The following is a 19,391-nucleotide window of genomic DNA, read 5'->3' as shown; positions in this document are numbered from 1 at the left end:
GTCATTGTCATTCATTTCTAGGAATTTTTTTATTTCTTCTTTGATCTCATTCTTAATCCATTCATTATTTAATAACCTGCTATTTAGTTTCCATGTGTTTGAGAATTTTTGTGCTTTTCTGTTGTAATTCATTTCTAGTTTCATGCTGTTGTGATCGGAGAAAGTGCTTGATATGATTTCAGTCTTCTTAAATTTGTTGAGAGCACTTTTGTGCCCTAACATTTGATCTATCCTAGAGAATGTACCATGAGCACTTGAAAAGAATGTATATTCTGCTGCTTTAGGGTGAAAGGTTCTGAAGATATCTATTAAATCGAGTTGATCTACTGTTTCCAATAAGTCTGCGGTTTCTTTGTTAATTTTCTTTCTTGAGGATCTATCTAGTGATGTTAGTGGGGTATTGAAATCCCCTACTATTATAGTATTGCTATTGATCTCACCCTTAAAATCCATCAAAGTCTGCTTTATATATTTGGGTGCTCTCTATTAGGTTCATAGATATTTATAATAGTTATATCTTCCTGTTGGATTACTCCCTTTATCATTATGTAGTGGCCTTCTTTATCTCTTACTATATCCTTTGTTTTAAAGTCCAATTTGTCTGATATAAGTATTGCTACCCCAACTTTTTTTTCATTTCCGTTTGCATGAAATGTTTTTTTCCATCCTTTTACCTTCAATCTATGTGTGTCTTTTGTTCTAAGGTGTGTCTCTTGTAGACAACATATGTGTGGGTCCTGTTTTCTTATCCACGCAGCTACCCTATGTCTGTTGATTGGATCATTTAATCCATTTACATTTAAGGTTATTATTGATATGTAGTTGTTTATTGCCATTTTCTTCTTTAAAGGTGTATTCCTCTTTTGCTATATTCTTTTCCCACTTTGATCTGTTTATAACAGGCCCCTTAACATTTCCTGCATCATTGGTTTGGTTGTAATGAATTCCTTGAGTTGTTTTTTGTCTGGGAAGCTTTTTATTTCTCCTTCAATTTTAAACGATAGCCTTGCTGGATAAAGTAGTCTTGGTTGTAGGTTCTTGTTCTGCATTACTTTGAATATTTCTTGCCATTCCCTTCTGGCCTCAAGTGTTTCACTGTTGAGAAGTCGGATGTCATCCTTATGGGGGCTCCTTTGTAGGTGATAGTCTTTTTTTCTCTAGCAGCTTTTAATATTTTCTCTTTATCGCTTAGCTTTGGTATTTTAATTATGATGTGTCTTGGTGTAGGTTTCTTTGGGTTTCTTGTTAATGGAGTCCTCTGTGCTTCTTGGACTTGTGAGAGTTTCTTTTGCATTAATTTAGGGAAGTTTTCAGCTATGATATGATTGAACAACATCTCTATCCCTTGTTCTTTTTCTTCTTCTTCAGGAACCCCTATAATGTGGATGTTATTTCTCTTCATGTTGTCACAGAGCTCTCTAAGAGTTTCCTCAGACTTTTTGAGTCTCTTTTCTCTTTTCTTCTCTGCTTTCATGCCTTCATTCCAGTTGTCCTCTAACTCACTGATTCAATCCTCTGCTCTATCTATCCTGTTTTTAATTCCTTCCATTGTGGTCTTTATTTCTGATATTGTATTTCTCATCTCTGACTGATTCTTTTTTATACTTGCTATTTCTTTATTTAGGTGTTCATAATGACCATCCATTGTTGTTCTAAGATCTCTAAGCATCCTTACAATCATTATTTTGAACTCTGCATCTGGAAGTTTGATTATTTCCATATCACTCAGTTCATCTCCTGAAGGTCTCTCTTATGGTTTCATTTGGATTGCACTTCTTTGTCTTCTCATTCTCTGTTTTGGGGTGTTTTATTTGTAGAGTTGGTTGAGTCTAGGCTTGGTGTTGTCTGCCTCCAGTTTTCAGTTGTGTTATTTCTAGGTCTTCTTGGGTTGGTATCAGCTGTTATCTGTAATCCACTTTCGTATTTGGGCAGCTTTGAAGTCTTGATTTGTTTGTTTTCTTAACAGGTGGTAGTCTTGTTTACTGATCTCAGCAGGGGGCTTCCTTGAAACTGTATCCAGGAATGTGATGGGTGTAACCTGAGACTCTGAAGGCCTCTTTAGCCAGCTAATCTCACTGGGGGCAGGGTGTTTTCTCAGCTTCAGTAGAGGGAGGTGTATCTCAGATCTCCATGGAGACCTGAGTTACTGCCCCTCCTCCCCACTTCTTGTTTTCAGCTGTGTCTTGTTGTGCTGATTGGAGTTGGATAAATGTCCAGAGATCTCTGATCTAGAAGGACTTCAGCTCTGTTTTGTGAAAGGTTCAGTCCCTCCCCCAGCTATGGCCACCTCAAGCATGGATGAGTCAGCTTTTTTAGTTCATTTCCTGCATTCCTTAGCCCCTCACAGTCTGTCACTCTCCCTGTCCTTTCCACTTGGGAGATAAGCTGGTCTTTTCAACATACCTAGCTCCCTGGTCACCAAGCAAGAGGCTGTGAGCAGTAGTTTCTGCTCTTTTCCCTGTGTGAGATCCCCTCTGGGCTCTCAGCTTCACACCCCCCCCTCTGTTCCTGTAAGAAGAGGAGATTCAGGCGCTCTCTACCAGGTTTGTTGTGGCTTCTTCTTTGCTCCTTGGTTTTTGAGAGCTGTTCTTGCAGTTCAGAGTTGGTTTTTCATGCTGATTTTCCTAAATTGATTTGTACTCCAGTTTGGTGGTGAGAGCTGGGCGACTGTGCATCTGCCTACTCTGCTGCCATCTTTTTTCCAACCATCTGGGTGCTGGATTTAATCAAATGCTTTTTCTGCATCTATTGATATTATCATGTGGTTTTTCTCCTTCCTTTTGTTTATGTGATAAATCACATTGATTGATTTGCAAATATTATACCATACTTGCCTCCTCAGAATAAATTTTACTTGATCATGATGTATGATTATTTTCATGTATTGCTGGATCCAGATTGCTAATATCATGTTGAGAATTTTAGCATCTAAATTCATCAGGGATATTGGCCTATAGTTTTCTTTCTTTGGGTTGTCTGTTCCTGGTCTTTAGAACTATAATTATGTTCACCTCATAAAAGAAGCTTGGAAGTCTTCCCTCCTCTGGAATTTTTCAAAATAGTTTGAGGAGGATAGGAGTTAGTTCTTCTTTGAATGTTTGGTAGAATTCACCTTTAAAGCCATCTGGCCCAGGGCTTTTTTTTGTTGTTGCAAGTTTTTTATAACTGTTTCGATCTCATTTGTTGTAATCAGTTTATTTAGGTTTCCTGATTCTTCCAGATTAATTTTTGAAAGATTTTATTTTTCAAGAAACTTGTCCATTTCACCTAGGTTGTCTAATTGTTTTGGCATACAGTTCTTCATAGTATTTTTTTATAATCCTTTGTATTTCTGCTGTGTCAGTTGTTACTTCTCCACTCTAGTTTTTAATTTTATTTATTTGAGCCCTCTCTCTTTTTTTCTTGGTGAGTCTGTCTAAGGGTTCATCGATCTTGTTTACTTTTCCAAAGAACCAGCTCTTGGCTTCATTGATCCTCTGTATTGTTTCTTTAGTCTCTATGTCATTTATTTCTACTCTGATCTTTATTATTTCCTTCCTTCTACTTCCTCTGGGCTTTACTTGCTGTTCTTTTTCTAGTTCTTTTAGTTGCAGGGTGAAGTTGTTTATTTGAGCTTTTTCTAGCTTCTTAAGGTATTCCTGTAATGTTATGAATTTGCTTCTCTTTTGCTGTGTCCCACAGATTTTGAATTGTTGTATGTTCATTTTCATTTGTTTCAAGGAAATTTTTTATTTCATCTTTGATCTCATTTTTGACCCATTCATTATTATAACATGCTGTTTAGTTTCCAAGTGTTTGAGTGTTTTTCAGTTTTTCTATTGTAGTTGATTTCTAATTTCATGCCATTGTGATCAAAGAAGATGCTTGATATGATTTCAGTCTTCTTAAATTTGTTGACACTCATTTATGCCCTAATATGTGGTCTATCCTAGAGAATGTACCATGAGTATTTGAAAGGGATGTATATTCTGCTGCTTTAGGGTGAAAGTTCTGAAGATATCTATTAAATCCAGTTGATATGTTCCTTAATTTTGTGTTTTTTTATTAATTTTCTTTCTTCAGTATCTATCCAGTGATGTTAATTGGGTATTGAAATCTCCTACTATTATAGTATTGCTGTTGATCTCATTCTTTATGTCCATCAAAGTCTGCTTTATATATTTAGGTGCTCTTATATTAGGTGCATAGATATTTATAATGCTTATCTCTTTCTGTTGGATTGCTCCCTTTATCATTATGTAGTGACATTCTTTATCCCTTACTATAGCCTTTGCTTTAAAGTCTATTTTGTCTGATATAAGTATTGTTACCCCAGCTCTTTTTTCATTTTCATTTGCTTGAAATATTTTTTTCCATCCTTTTACTTTCAGTCTATGTGTATCTTTTGCTTTGAGGTGCGTCTCCTGTAGACAGCGTATGTACGGGTCCCATTTTCTTATCCATTCAGCTACCCTATGTCTTCTCTATGTCTTTTGATTAGAGTTTGTAATCCATTTATTGATATGTTGTTGCTTATTGACATTTTTTTTCTTTAAATCTCCATTCCTCTTTTTATTAGATTTTTTCCCTGCTCTGTTCTGTCTACAGCAGGCCCCTTAACATTTCTTGCAGCATTGGTTTGGTTGTGATGAATTCCTTGAGTTTTTTTGTTTTCTGGGAAGCTTTTTATTTCTCCTTTAATTTTAAACTATAGAAGTCTTGATTTTAGGTTATTATTCTGCATTACTTTGAATATTTCTTGCCAAACCCTTCTGGCCTCAAGTGTTTCTGTTGAAAAGTCAGATGTCATCCTTATGGGGGTTCCTTTGTAGGTGATTGGCTGTTTCCTCTTGCAGCTTTTAGTATTCTTTCTTTATTTCTTAGCTTTGGTATTTTGATTATGATGTGTCTTGGTGTAAGTCTCTTTGGGTTCTTTTTTACTGAGGTTCTCTCTGCTTCTTGAACCTGTGTGACTCTTTCCTGCATCAGTTTAGGAAATTTTTCAGCTATAATTTCTTCAATCAGGTTTTCTGTCCCTTGTTCTTTCTGTTCTCCTTCAGGAACCCCTATTATGTGGATATTGTTTCTCTTCATGTTGTCATAGAGTTCTTTTATAGTTTCCTCACACTTTGATCCTCTTTTCTTTTTGCTGTTTTGCTTCCGTGCTTTCGCTTATCTTGTTCTCTAAGTCACTGATTCAATCCTCTGCTTCATCCAGCCTGCTTTTAATTCCTTCTAGTGTAGCCTTCATTTATGATATTATGTTTGTCATTTCTGTCTGGTTCTTTTTAATGATTTTTGTGTTTTTTTTTGATGCTTAAAATTTCTTTATTTAGGTGTTCATTAAATGCACCCATTGTAGCTTTGAGATCCTTAAGCATCCTAACAATCATTATTTTATACCCTGCATCCGATAATTTGATTACTTCCATTTCATCCAGATCTTTTTCTGGGCTTTTTTCTTGTTGATTCATATGACTTAAGTTCTCTGTCTTCCCATTGTTTCTGTGTGTGGCTTGAAGGCTTGTTCCAGTTGTGGTCTCCTTAACCAATAGAACCACTTTAAAGTCTTAATTTGTCTGTTTTCAGTTTACTTAACTCAGCAGGGAGCTTGTTTACTGATCTCAGCAGGGGCTTATTTGAAATTGTATCCAGGAATGCTGTGGTTGTGACCTCTGAGAATCTGAAGGCCTGTTCTACTAGCTGCTCTCCTGGGGTGGGGTGTATTCACGGTATCAGTAGGGGGAGGTGTATCTCAGATCTCCCTGGAGACCTGAGTTACTGCCCCTCCCCCTTACTTCCTGCTTTCCACTGTGTCTTTCATGCTGATTGGAGCTGGAGAGTTTTTTGGAGGTGGGACACCAGGAACCACTTGGCTTCTGCTGTGTGAAGGGATCAACCCCTCCCCCAGCTATGGCCACCTCCACACTGGAATCAGCTTCTCAGGTCAGCCCAAGCATTCTTTTCCCTGTCAACATTTGTCTCGCTCTCTCCCACTTTCCTCGTGAAAAACAAGTTAGTCCTTTCATCCCTCCACACGCCCAGAGCCCCAGGCAAGTGGCTGTGAGCAATATTTTCTGCTCTGTCACTTGAAATCACCCGTGTTGCTTCCCACATACAGAAGTTTCACTCTTCTCACTGCTCAATACTTTCTGTCTTTCTCCTTTAGTCCCTGGATTACTAGCCTGGGTCTCCAGTTCTGAGACTGAGGGCCCCCATCTCTCAGGGTCTCTCTCCTTGTAATGAGAGCCCTTCTGTACTCTCAGTCTAAAGCCTCCCTTTGCTCCTGGAAGCAGGGGAGCCTCCACTGTGCCCCCCACACTCCCTACCAAGATTGATGTAAATTCTTCTGTGCTCCTTGGTTTTTGAGACCTGTTCTTTTAGTCCAAAGTTGGTTTTTCATGATGATTGTTTCTAAATTAGTTTGTAATTCAGTTTGGTGGTGTGAGCCAGCAGTCTGTGCATCTCTTGACTCTATTGCCATCTTGGAATCTCAGTTTGCATTTTAAAAAGCGCTTTTGTATGCTTTATCTCATTACAAATTTTAAATAAATTTCTAAGGTACTATGTTAGTTGATGTTTTGCATATTTAGTGATAGACATCTAAATAAAATTGCTATCTTAAAAAAGGGATTTTTTGGCTTATGAGAAAAATATTGGTTTCAAGTATTTGAATTTAGGAATTCAAAACAAAATCCTCTCTCTCTGTTTTAACTTTGTTCCCCTCCACCTACCTTTATTCTTGAAGTGTCACTCCAAGCTGTGGTAACATGTCCACTGGCAAACTGAAGTCAATTTTTTCTTTTTTCTCACAATCTCAGAAAAAAGGTGTTTCTAGGTAAATTCAAAAAAAGTGCTCAGACTTTTAATTAGTCTAGCCTGCCTGCTTCATATATCTATTCCTGTACCAATGGATGCAAATCCTTGAATGGCTAGGATAAGTCAAATGTCTACCTTAACAGAAATAAATCAACTTAAACTAATGAGTTTCTGTGCAGCAGGCAAGAACAAGAGCGGGGCAGAAGTTGAAGAGGAAACAGTGTTGTTTCTCTGATATAGAACCCCAGTGCTTATATGTTTACATCTACTGATGGTATTTTGCAATAATGTACAGATGAGAGAGCCAAAAGATTAGGTACCTTGATTTGTGTGTTCAGACTCTTTTCAATCAGATTTAATAATTTAAAATTGTGAGTTAAGCCCTGGCTTGTTTGCTCAGTGGATAGAACATCAGCCTGGCATGCATATGTCCCGGGTTTGATTCTGGTCAGGGCACACATGAGAAGCAACCATCTGTTACTCTCTCCCTCCCTTGCCCCTTTTCTCACTCATTCCTTCCCACAGTCAGTGACTTGGTTGGTCCAAGCATCTGCCTCAGGACCCACACAGGTGTTGCTGGGTGGATCCTGGTCTGGACACATGTGAGAATCTGTATATCTCCCCCTACTCTCCCTTAAAAAACAATTGTGAGTTACATTACTGAAAGAGCACTCAATTTTCTTATTTTCCCAATGAGAAAACTAGGGCCTCTTAGCAAAGGTAAAGTTTAAAAGTTGTGGAGTCAAAACAAGACCATAGATTCCTTGGTATCCAGTTGTGTTCTCCTTCTATCACTCCAGACTGTTGATTGTATTTCTCTTTTTGAGAATTAGTAATCACAATTGTGTATGTGTTCACTCTATATATGCCAAAGTATAATATGTTATTAGATAGCAGTACTCTCTACCATTATTTTGATATAGTTCAGCGCTTTATAAAGAATAAAGAACTGGCCCAGAAGTGTGAGAGTGCTTTTTCTTAAGCTGATGTTCTGATTACAAATCATTTTTCTTCATGATCAGTTACAAAAAAAAAGACCTATTAAGTGCTGAATTATAAGTGATAATCTTAAGTTTTGTTTGTTTGTTTGTTTTCTTTTGAGATCATTGATATCTAGAACAGAAGTGAATTATTTTGGAAGAGAAATTGAAGCATTTTTCTTTTGTAGCAGAACACATCTAATAGCAAGTGTCTATAAACAACATGAGATTTTTTTCCCCAAAGGTCTTTCTTCTCTGGGCCAACCATGAACTCTGACATCATGCCATCCACCAAAAAATGTATCACAAGAGACAAAAGAACTTAACATAAGAACTACCCCCTCTCCTGGATTTGTATCTTAATGCTTGTATAAATTTTTTCCTCTACTTCTGATCCAAAGATCTTTCTACTTCTAAAACCATTGACTTGTACTTCTCTTCTGTCCCAGATCATGGCCTTACTCACATGTAAACTCCTGCTGTCTGAGAAGCATTCTGCTTAGCAAGGGGCTGGGTAGAACCTGAGTTCCATTCAGAGTTGAAAACTGTGCTGATTCAGAAATATGTTTCTGGTACTATTTGTGAATACTAATTTGTAGGTGCAATATTCTAAGTCTATTTCCTTAATAACTAAGCCAAATTCCAGACAAACTGGAAAAGAGCAGGGCAACCATTTAACATGGACCCTTTTTTTTTTTTTTTTTTTTTCAGCTGGAGAGGCATCCTTGTGGGAAAAGATCTGTCTCTGTAAGAAAAATTCACTTGTGTGTCTTTGGGAGCAGAAAGGTAAGAGAATGTATGAAAAGACATGGGTGGTATATGTAGCTATTTATGCAGGGAGAATTCATGTTCCCTTTCTCTGATCCTCCAAATAATCTAGACAATTAGCATTCCAGAATGCTCTGTGATGGTGTATGTGTGTGCACACACATAGTGAGGTGGATGAGCTATGATTAAAAATGGCACCTGAAGAATCAGGAAAAAGAATATAGAGAAAAAACATTGAGGAAGTGAACATCAAGAAAACTTCAGAAATGTTTGGCGAGGGCTAGGCTTCTCACAGGTGGCAGAGCTGGAATTCTTACAGGTGTAGTCTGTTCACTGAGGGGAAGATTCTGTCTTTTCTACTTTCATAATTTTCTGACTGTCCAAAGGGCCTACTTATTTGGCACAAGTGTTATTCTGGCCCATATGCTTACATCTGAACACCTGTAGCCTTCCACCACAAAAGGTACTAGCATTTTCTAGAAAGAAAATTTTGTCAGGTTTTTCAATTTGTTGGACTGTCTCTCACAAGTAACAAAATCTGAAACAAAGACATTTAAAGAGTAGGTCATTTGCTAGCTCATACAAGAGGAAATCAGGTGGGCAGGGTTTGTGTTGGTAGATCCAGCAGCTCAACAGCCTTCTCACTGCCTTCATCCTGACTCTTACATCTCCAAGATTTAAGACAGATGGCAAAAGTAATAGCGGTTATATATTTCTTCATTCACAACTATGGGGGAGAGAGAAAGCCTTTCCTATTTCCTCCAGAACACCCCAAGAACTTCTCATAAACCTTACTGCACAGCTCATTAGACAGAATTGGTCATGTCCTTTATTACAGCAATCTCTGGTAAGTGAGTCGATTTACCCCAAGACCAATTAAAATTACCTCTGGATCTGGAGTCAATTCCCCAACTGCAGTCTTGCTATTTGAGGGGCACATTAATGCATCCACACTGTACCAATGACTGGACATCATGCTAGAACACACAGAAAACTGGGGTACCTGTTGCTTTCCACCTAAGAAATTTTCAAATAACTATGGGACAGGAATTTCAATTGCTAAAATAAATATGGAAAGCTGACCATAAATCTGATTATGTTTTTGATTTAAAATATTCTAATAAGTCCTCCTTACATTGAGTAGGACTACAAAAGTGATTTTGAAATACTTTTTCTTTCTTTCTTTCTCTCACTTTTTTTTTTTATTCAGCAAGAGGAGAGGAGGCAGAGAGACAGGCTCCTGCATGCACTCTGACAGTGATTCACTGGGCAGGCCCACTAGAGGGCGATACTCTGCCCATCTGGAGTGTTACTCCATTGCCTAGCAACTGAGATCTTGGTGCCTAAGGCACAGGCCATGGAGCCATTCTCAGCACTCAGGGCAAACTTGCTCCAATCAAGCAATGGCTGTAGGACAGGGAGAGAGAGAGAAAAATAAAGAAAGAGAGAGAGAGAGAAGAGAGAGGGAGAGGGGTGCAGAAGCAGATGGGCACTTCTCCTGTATGCCCTGACTGGAAATCGAACCTGGGACATCCACACACTGGGCTGATGCTCTACCACTTAGCCATCTGGCCAGGGTCAATTCTGAAATATTTTTCCAGATACCCTATGAATTAATACTTGTATGAGTTCTATGAAGATATGTTTTGGTATATCAGATTATTTTATTTCTTTGTACTAGATAAAATAAAGAGCTTTTCTAAATTGTTCACTCATGAAAATGACAGAGCTCAGACTTGAATCCTTGATGTAAACAAGGAAATCAGGAATGTTCTTGTGTGTATCACATCTCCTACAGAACAGTGATCCTTCACACAAAGGGAAATCAAAATAAACATTTTCCCCCTCCTTCATTCCAATTGGCGCTGCTTTTTGAAAGAGAAACACCAGGAAAGATTATGTAGATTACTCCGAATGTTTTCACAGATCAAAGAGGGTATGGACTTAGCAGTGCTGGGTAATAGTTTGTTCTCCAGCAGAGAACACCTTCTCTAATGACTGTTGGCTGCACCCACATGTTACAACTTTATTTTTTAATCACTCCACAGTTGCTTCAGAGTGTGAGAAGGCGAGTTCCACCAAGCTGGCATTGCTAGCTTTAATTTATGCACAACTCTATGCATTGTTTTTCTCCTGCCGTTCTCAAAGAATTTTATGGGCTATTACTGAGTGACTATAACGGGTGCAGATTTTGCAAGCCTCTGCCAGAAGATGTTTATTACTGTCATCATTCTTGGGAAAATCATGTTCCAGCAGGTTCAGGCAGTGTACAAAATGTGGCACATGTGTGAATTGGCCATTTCACACCACTCTTACAATGCTGTCACTAATACTAAAACCAAGGGAAAGACTTCAGGGAGGAGGATAGCTCCATATTAATTTGGTCATGAAGCTTTGATATGTGATCTTTGTTAGACCCAGAGATGCATAGTGAGGCTTGTTTTGTAAAACTTCTCACCAAGTAGCTTTATTTTAAAGGTTTTCACTTCTGAGACATGTTCTGATCTCATGAGGCCCATGTCTAGAATGTAATGTCCTTAGAACCTTCTGGATCACTCCATACCTATACTTGCTTTGTTCATTCTGAAACACAACTATTCATGTTGCATTTAACATCATGGTGATAATGAAAGTAAAACCCACTCAAGGTGATATTTCAAATTATAGCATGTGACTAGTTGTATCAAGTTTCCCACAAAGTCTTTCATGCTCATCTCCACCTGGAATCATTACATTTCTAGCAGCATGGTTTGCCTTTGGTTGAGATGGCCATTTAGGGGGGTTTTAGACAGATTTCCGAAATATGAATAAGGACACAAATTCGGGAAATATCTCCAGGATCGATACTTTTGAACTATATTCCTCCTATTCCCTTTATTAATCCAATCTTCAGTGCCATTTCTTTTTTGATTTCTCAGAGTAATTCACATAATTTACCCATTTTTGTATATATTCAGAAACACTTTCCATTTTTATGTTCAAGTATTATGTATAACTAATTTACTGTAACAATTTAAAATGGAGACTGTTATGTTTAATATCATCACATAAAATTCAAGCTTTATTCCTAAAACTCCAAATATAGACTCCAAAATTTGTGTAATTATGTAAACATGTAGCATATACTGCTAGCACAGCACAGGCATGATTTAGGTTGAGGTTTCTAAGCAGGGCATATAAAAAGCACTCTCTTCATGTTAAAAAACAAACAAACAAAAAAACTTCCTTGTCAAGTTGTTCAAGTCAAGAGAAGAAAAGAAATGGTGGGTTGGGCTGGACTATATCATCTTTACTATGAGTAAAAGCTAAGTTAAAAGGAAATTCTTAGAATGAAAGTCAAATGGACTTTCTAAGTCTGAAGTTGAGTTCAGGAGCTTTATTTATCCAGACAAGCAGCTAGGACCAAGAGAACTCGAATACCTGCAACATTAGAACTAGCCCTTTTGAGATACTAGGTGCAGCTAGCTTCCTCCTAAAAGGAAACAGTACTGACAGGCCAAATTCAGCAATCATTAAAGGGGCATAGAGAGACCTGCAGGACTTAGTGATATTCTACTAATTGACAGTAGTAGTGTTGAACTGATTTTCTTCCTTAAAACTTTCACAGAATTTTGGATACATGCATGGTCATTTGCTGAACTTATTACCTGAAAATTACAGCCAGTCTGAGTCTTATCTTTTTTATATTGTTCTTCATAAAAGTTATTGCCCACATTTTTTAATATTTTGAATCAATTATTCATGTATTAAAGTTTAACATAAGGATTTTAAGTACAGTGTTTGATGACATATATTAAAAATTTCTCATTATTTATCTAAATTCTAATTTAACTGAGAGTCATATTTTTACTTGGTGCATCTGGCAACCCTAATTTCAAGGGATTTTATTTTTGTTGAAAAATATTATAACTTGTCATTTCTAGCTATAGTTATAAAATCCCACATATTTTATCCCCAAGATTCACTCTTCCATGCTGTTAAAAGCCATGGATTTGGGGGAGGGTAATTACTTACTCCAAACTCCAGGCTTGATTCTTGATAGGTTTAACACTATTGAGGTAACCCCATGTCACTTAACATTATGCTTGATTTAGGCACTTAAAGTCTACTACAATTTATATGTAGCAATTATTTTTCCATAGCAAAATTTTCTAGAATGGACATATGATCAAATTCAGACATCAAGTTGATTTAAGATTCAAGAATTATACTATAGCCATATAGGAAATAAGATTTTTAGATTTTATAGACAGATACTTATTGCCAGGTTTTATGTTTTTCTGAAAGATGTAGTATAAAGATATGAAACCTGTCTGTTATTTTGATATCATGAAAGAAGTTAATGTTGGGACAACTCTTACACTGTAGAAAACAGGGAATCAAAATTAAATTGGATATTTGATGGTGATAATGATCATTTAAATCAAGTCAAATGAAATCTATCCATCTTTTGGAACTTTCAGTTATGTTAGCCAGCTAATCACATACATTCTTTATCCTTTATTATGTCAAGTTGGGCTTTTGTCATTTTTATTATATTCATACTTTTTTTAATAGAAAATTTCAGAGAATTATACAGAAATTTTCCATGTGCTATCTGTTCCCAAACATGCATAGCCTCCTCCATTATCAACATCACTTACTAGGACGGTACATTTGTTACTATAAGCTACACTGACACACCATAACCACCCAAAGGCCAGAATTTACCTGAGAGTTCACTCTTGGTGTTGTGCATACTATGGGTTTGAATGAATGTATAGAGACATGTGATATGTATTCATTATTATAATAGCATACAAAATATTTTCACTGCCCTAAAATTATTCTGTGCTCTTCCTATTCATCCCACACATACATATTCCTGAACCACTTTTTTTTTTTTTACTGTCTCCTTTTGCCTTTTTGGAACGTCATCTAATCTCATAGTTTGGTGTTTTACATTTAATTGTCATTTGTTTTGAGTTAAAACTTTGTGAAGTCTGTAAAGTCTCTGTATAGATCCATTCTTCTTTGTAAATATGGGTGTCCAATTAATTGTTCCAGTACTGTTTATTGAAAAGACTGTCTCTGCACCATTTTATTCTTTGTTTTCTTGTCAATGATTAATTGACTATATTTATATAGATCTCTTTAAGGGATCTTTATTCTGTTTTACTGATCTATTTGTCTATTCTTAGATCAATAATCCTGTCTTGATTACTGTAGATTTTTAGTAACTCTTGAAGTCAGGTAACACCAGTCCTTCAACTTTGTTCTTCTTCAATACTGTGTTGGCTATTCTGGTTCATTTTCCGCTTCATAAAAATATTTGAATCAGTTTGTTGACATCCACAAGTAACTTGTTGGGATTTTTATTGAGGTTGCATTAGATTTATAAATTAAGAAGTACTGACATCTGGACAATACCAAGTCTTCTTAATCATACATGGAGCATCTTTAATTTATTTACTTCTTCTTTGATTCCATTCATCAGAACTCTGTAGCTTCTTTCATATAAGTCTTATACATATTTCATAGATTTACCACTAAATATTTCATTCCTGGGGTGCTAATATAAACAGTACTATCTTTTTAATTTCAAATTCTATTTGTTTACTGCTGTTGTCTAGAAAAGTGATGACTTTTGTATATTAATCTTGTATCTTGTAAACTTGCTATATTTCTTTATTAGTTCCAAGAGATTTTTTGTTAGTTCTTTTGAATTTTCTATAAGATGACTGTCATCTATGAATAATGATAATTTTATGTTTTTTTCCTCAATCTATATGCATTTTATTATTTTTTTCTTATACTTTTACATTACCTAGAACTTCCAGTATAATGTCTACAAGGAGTGCTAATAGAAGACATCCTGTCTTGTATCTGATCTTAGTAGGAAAGCTTTAGGTTTATTACCATTAAGTAGAATGGTAGATATAGGTTCTTTTATATAGTCATTAGTAAGTTTAGAAAACTCCCATCAATTTTAAGTATATTGAGAGTTTTTATTAATTAAAGTTTTAGATTTTGTCAAATATCTTTTTTGCATCTCTTGATATGACCATGTGATTTTTCTTTTCTAGTCTGTTAATATTATGTATTACATTAATTGATTTTCAAATGTTTAACAGGCCTTGAATGTCTGGGATAAATCCCACTAGTTATGGTATACAATTCTTTCTGTATTTGATTGGCTAATATTTTGAGGATTTTTGCATCATTACTCATGAGACATATTGGTCTGTAGTTTTCTTGTAATGTCTTTATGTAGTTTTGCTATTACATTAGACATCTTTGTTGCATCCGCATTTTGGCAATGATGAATAAAGCTGCTATAAAAATCTGTGTGCAGATTTTTGTGGGGAAATATATTTTCAACTTCTTTGAGAAAAATACCAAAGAACACAAATGCTGGATGATACAGAAAAAGTACATCTATAAAGGCATAATTACAGGACTGATTTGCACCTTCATTGCAAAGGACTAGGACACTAAAAATATGAAAGCATATTTTAAACATTGGAAAGCAAGAAAATATAACTGGAATTCCTAATATAAGGCAAATGAATAAGTGAGGCCTGTAATAAGCATAGCTTTCTGCCTGGAGGCACTAGACCTGTTGAAAACAAGAGCACAAGGAAGCAAACAATTGTTAAGTTGTGTATGTGTGTGTGTGAAGTGATATAAAATTTTCTGAAGGTAGAATTGATAAATTAAAGATAGATATTTTAAATTTTAGAGTAAGCACACACATACACGTGTATGCATGTGTGCACATACATACACACACAAGTCAAACTTATAAGCCACTAATGGAGATAAAATAGAATAAAAAATGTATTGAATTAAAAAGAAGGCAAATAAAAATTGAATAGATAGAAATTCTCTCTATTCAAATATAATAATTTCTTTAAATGTAAATGATCCAAACCCTCCAATAAAGGCAGATATCTTCAGACCATATATATATAAAAAAGAGCCAACTATACATTTATATAAAAATATACTTTAAATAAAGAGAAACAGTTTCCTATAACAGATAGGAAAAGATATATTATGCAAACACTATGTATAAGACTATTGGAATGACTGTACTAACATTCAAGTAGACAATGCAAGAAAAAATTTATTATTATGAATGTTTATTTAATCAAAGAAGATTAAAAATCTTTTTAGGTACCTAAATATATATGCATCTAATAACAGAGCCTCAAAGTGGATGAAGCAAATACTGATAAATACAAAGGAAGAAACAAACTTATCCACAATTATAGTTGCAGATTTCAACACTCCTGTCTCAGTAATTGATAGCATGAGTCAAAAAAAAAAAATCAGTAAAGATAAAAGGTTGAAAAATACCATCAACCAAACCTATTGCAACTGATAGATAGGTCTACAAAAAATATTCTACCAAAGAACAGGAGAACACATATTGTCTTCAGTTCACATAAGACATTCTTCAAGTAGATAATAGACTGCCAAAAAAAAAAAAAGTCAAGCAACTTAGATTTAAATAATGCAAAACATAGTCTCTTGAATACATTAGAAATAAAAATATACATATATACATGTAGAAAAATCAACAAGCATTTTGAAGTTAAACAACATCTTTGCAAAAGATAATTTTACAAAATTAATTGAAACTAATGAAAATTATACAACTTATCAAAATGTGTGGCATATAGATAAAGCTTAACGTTTCCCTAGGTGTTCTGCTTAAAACGATTACATTAGAAATGAAGAAATATCTGGAATTAATGCAAAAACACTTGAAACAATTTTCGAAAGAAAGAAAGAAAGTAAGAAAGAAAGAAAGAAGAAAGGAAGAAAGGAAGAAAGAAAGAAAGAAGAAAGAAAGAAAGAAGAAAGAAAGAAAGAAGAAAGGAAGAAAGGAAGAAAGAAGAAAGGAAGAAAGGAAGAAAGAAGAAAGGAAGAAAGGAAGAAAGAAAGAAAGAAGAAAGAAAGAAAGAAGAAAGAAAGAAAGAAGAAAGAAAGAAAGAAAGAAAGAAGGAAAGAAAGAAAGAAAGAAAGAAAGAAAGAAAGAAAGAAAGAAAGAAAGAAAGAAAGAAAGAAAGAAAGAAGGAAAGAAGGAAAGAAAGAAGGAAAGAAGGAAAGAAAGAAAGAGAAAGAAAGAAAGAAAAGGATTATACTACCTAACTTTATTATTTACTAAAAAGCTGCTTCAACTTTGCCTTCCTGCTGCTGGGTGTGGGCGTCACCAGCTGACGGCCCTCACGCACCACCCCTCCGAGGCTGGTGTGCGCCTCGCCTGGCATTGGCGTCAGCGCTGGCCACGGCCTTCCCAGTGGTGCTGGACTGCGTCAGCTTCGGCAGCAGCTATGACGAGGACGCACCTTGCGCCCTGGAGCAGAGGCCCCACAGTGCCCCCAGCGCATTCGACTTCCTGCTGCTGTTGGCCGTAGGCAGCATGAACGTCATCGTCATCTACCTTCACCTGCTCTTCTTCATCCACGATCACTGCAAGATGAGGCCTGTGCACCTCGTGCCTGTCGTCAGCCACGACTGGACTTTGCATGGCCCGGCGCCCCTGTCCAGGTGGCCGCCAAGGGGATAACTGGCTTTGGCCATGGCCCCACGATGCCAGTGCTCATGGGCATCTGGCCTCGGGGGCTCAGCCGCGGGGCACTGCCTACTCATGCTCAAGGAGCTCAAGCCCGAGAAGAGAATAGGGTATGCCAGATACTCTATGCCATGATGCTGCTTCTCCTGCCGCTCTGGGGCCTTGTGTCACGGCCAGTTGCAGGCAGGGCTCGGTGAGGCCTGGCACCGTCCCCCAGGCCTACCTGACATCCTCCGTGTTGCTTACCTTTGCACAGGCCAGCATCGACCCTAGTGTATGCTTCCTCTTCTCCAGGGAGCTGAGGGACTGCTTCAAGACCCAATCCCCTTGCTGCCAGAGCCCCTAGCCACCCAGGTTACCCTCCCCTGTGACTCAAAATACATTGGTTTTGTAAGGGCTCTCCTGCCATGTACACCCAAACCTAGCCTTTCTCTTGGGTCATGTCTTCTTCTCTGCCTCTCTGTTTACTGTCTAAGCTGCTTTTAAAATGACTCAAAGTGGATTTGCATCTGGACTATACAGACTCCTTTTATGGGGGGAGAAGGGGTTCCATTTCCAGCTCCCCCCTTCCCTTTGGCCAGCTCTGCTCATCTGTCCTCCTAAATATATTTTCATCATGAAAATAGGCTCTGGAGTCTTTGTTTTAGCATCGAAGTCTTTTATTCCATGTGATTACTTTTGAAAATAAAGGCTAAACTAATTTTCTTCATGCAACATTTCTTAAAGACCATGGCCAATTTTCTACAGAAGCTGTTTCTGACCACCTTAAGTGGCATATATTCTTCAGTGAAGTAGAGGAGCCTTGGGGACTTCACAAGTTCTATTTCTTGGGGGACTTCACAAGTTCTATTTCTTGGGGGTCTTCCGTTGGAAGCAGGAGAGAGCAGTGGAATGGTTGTCTTGTGTTCCCTCTGCATTGCCAGCCATGGGGTAAGTTGTGATGCTCTGTTCCTTGAAAGTGTTGAAAACTTTGTCAGTACTGAGATTGAATTTAAAGAGCAGCTATGGGAGTAGCTAGCAAGGCAGTCCTTTTTAAAGCAGTAACAAGTAAGATTTGTTTTCTATGTTACTTTATACTACTAGAAAGTACAAGCCAGTGACAGCTGCTCTCTATATTATACCAATCTTGATTGGAAACATTTCTGTAAAACTGTAACTTTTAAAGGAGGTGTGGAGAAAATACAATATTGCTTGTTTTTGTGTGTACTGATTGAGATTCACTGACTTGGGGGGGGGGGCTTTGACAAGCAGGGTTCTAAATCAAAATTGTTTAGCTATTTTTTGCCAATAAAAATTAAACTGATTTTTGTGGGAACAGCTTGTGCATTGAGGAGCCAGTTTTATTCTGGCTTATGAAACTAATTTCCAATTTGAAAATTGTTCTTTTTGTTCATGGTATAAATGAATGGCATATAATGACACTCTACTTCCAGGAGACAAAGTGTTTCCTTAAAATTTGCTAGGTTAAGTTATGTCCTTCTACTGATGGTTATTTTAAATTGATAGTAAGAACTATAATTTTAAATAAATTTCTTTGTTAGATAGGTTTTACTCTTACATGGAAAGACTAAATTCTGCAAGTACTGTATAATTTTTGCTCGTAATGATACATTTTGATTAATGTACCTTCTGTTTTGAGGATTTATGCCTGTATTTCTCTTTGCATAATACAAATATACCAATGTTTTCACTCTGGAAAAAAAATGACATTATAGTACTGGTGTAAGGAGAAACATATACATCAATGGAACAAAATAGAGAGTGCAGAAATAGACAAATGCACTAATAGTCAGTAGGTTTTAAAACTATTTTAAGAGGTGCAAATAATATTGCAGTTATTTAATAGGGAAAGGATAATGTTTTCAAAAAAGATATACCTATGAATAAAAATTAACTATCACCTTAACTCGTAGCATTAATGAAAACAAGAACAAAAATGAACTCAGAAACCTACATTTCCAGTAAAAAAGATAGGATAAAATTTCTGTGACTTTATTTAGGTAAATATTTCTTAGGTAGAATGAAAAAAAAACCCTTATAAATAAAAAGAACTGATAAACTTGATATCACCAAAAGGAACACTTCTGTTCTATAAAGACAGTCATTAAAAAAAAACAATTAAAAGACAGACTAAAGACTAAATGAACATATTTGCACTGGATATATCTGACAAAGGGCTAACATCCAGGATGTAAAAAGCATTTTTAAAACTTATAAAGAAAATTAGAATTCAGATTCTTTTTCTAAAATGGGCAATAGAGTTTAACAGATTTCATCAAAGA

This window comes from Saccopteryx leptura, chromosome 3 (assembly GCF_036850995.1).
Source record: "Saccopteryx leptura isolate mSacLep1 chromosome 3, mSacLep1_pri_phased_curated, whole genome shotgun sequence".
Classification (NCBI taxonomy): domain Eukaryota; kingdom Metazoa; phylum Chordata; class Mammalia; order Chiroptera; family Emballonuridae; genus Saccopteryx; species Saccopteryx leptura.
Note: the sequence above shows the minus strand (reverse complement) of the source record.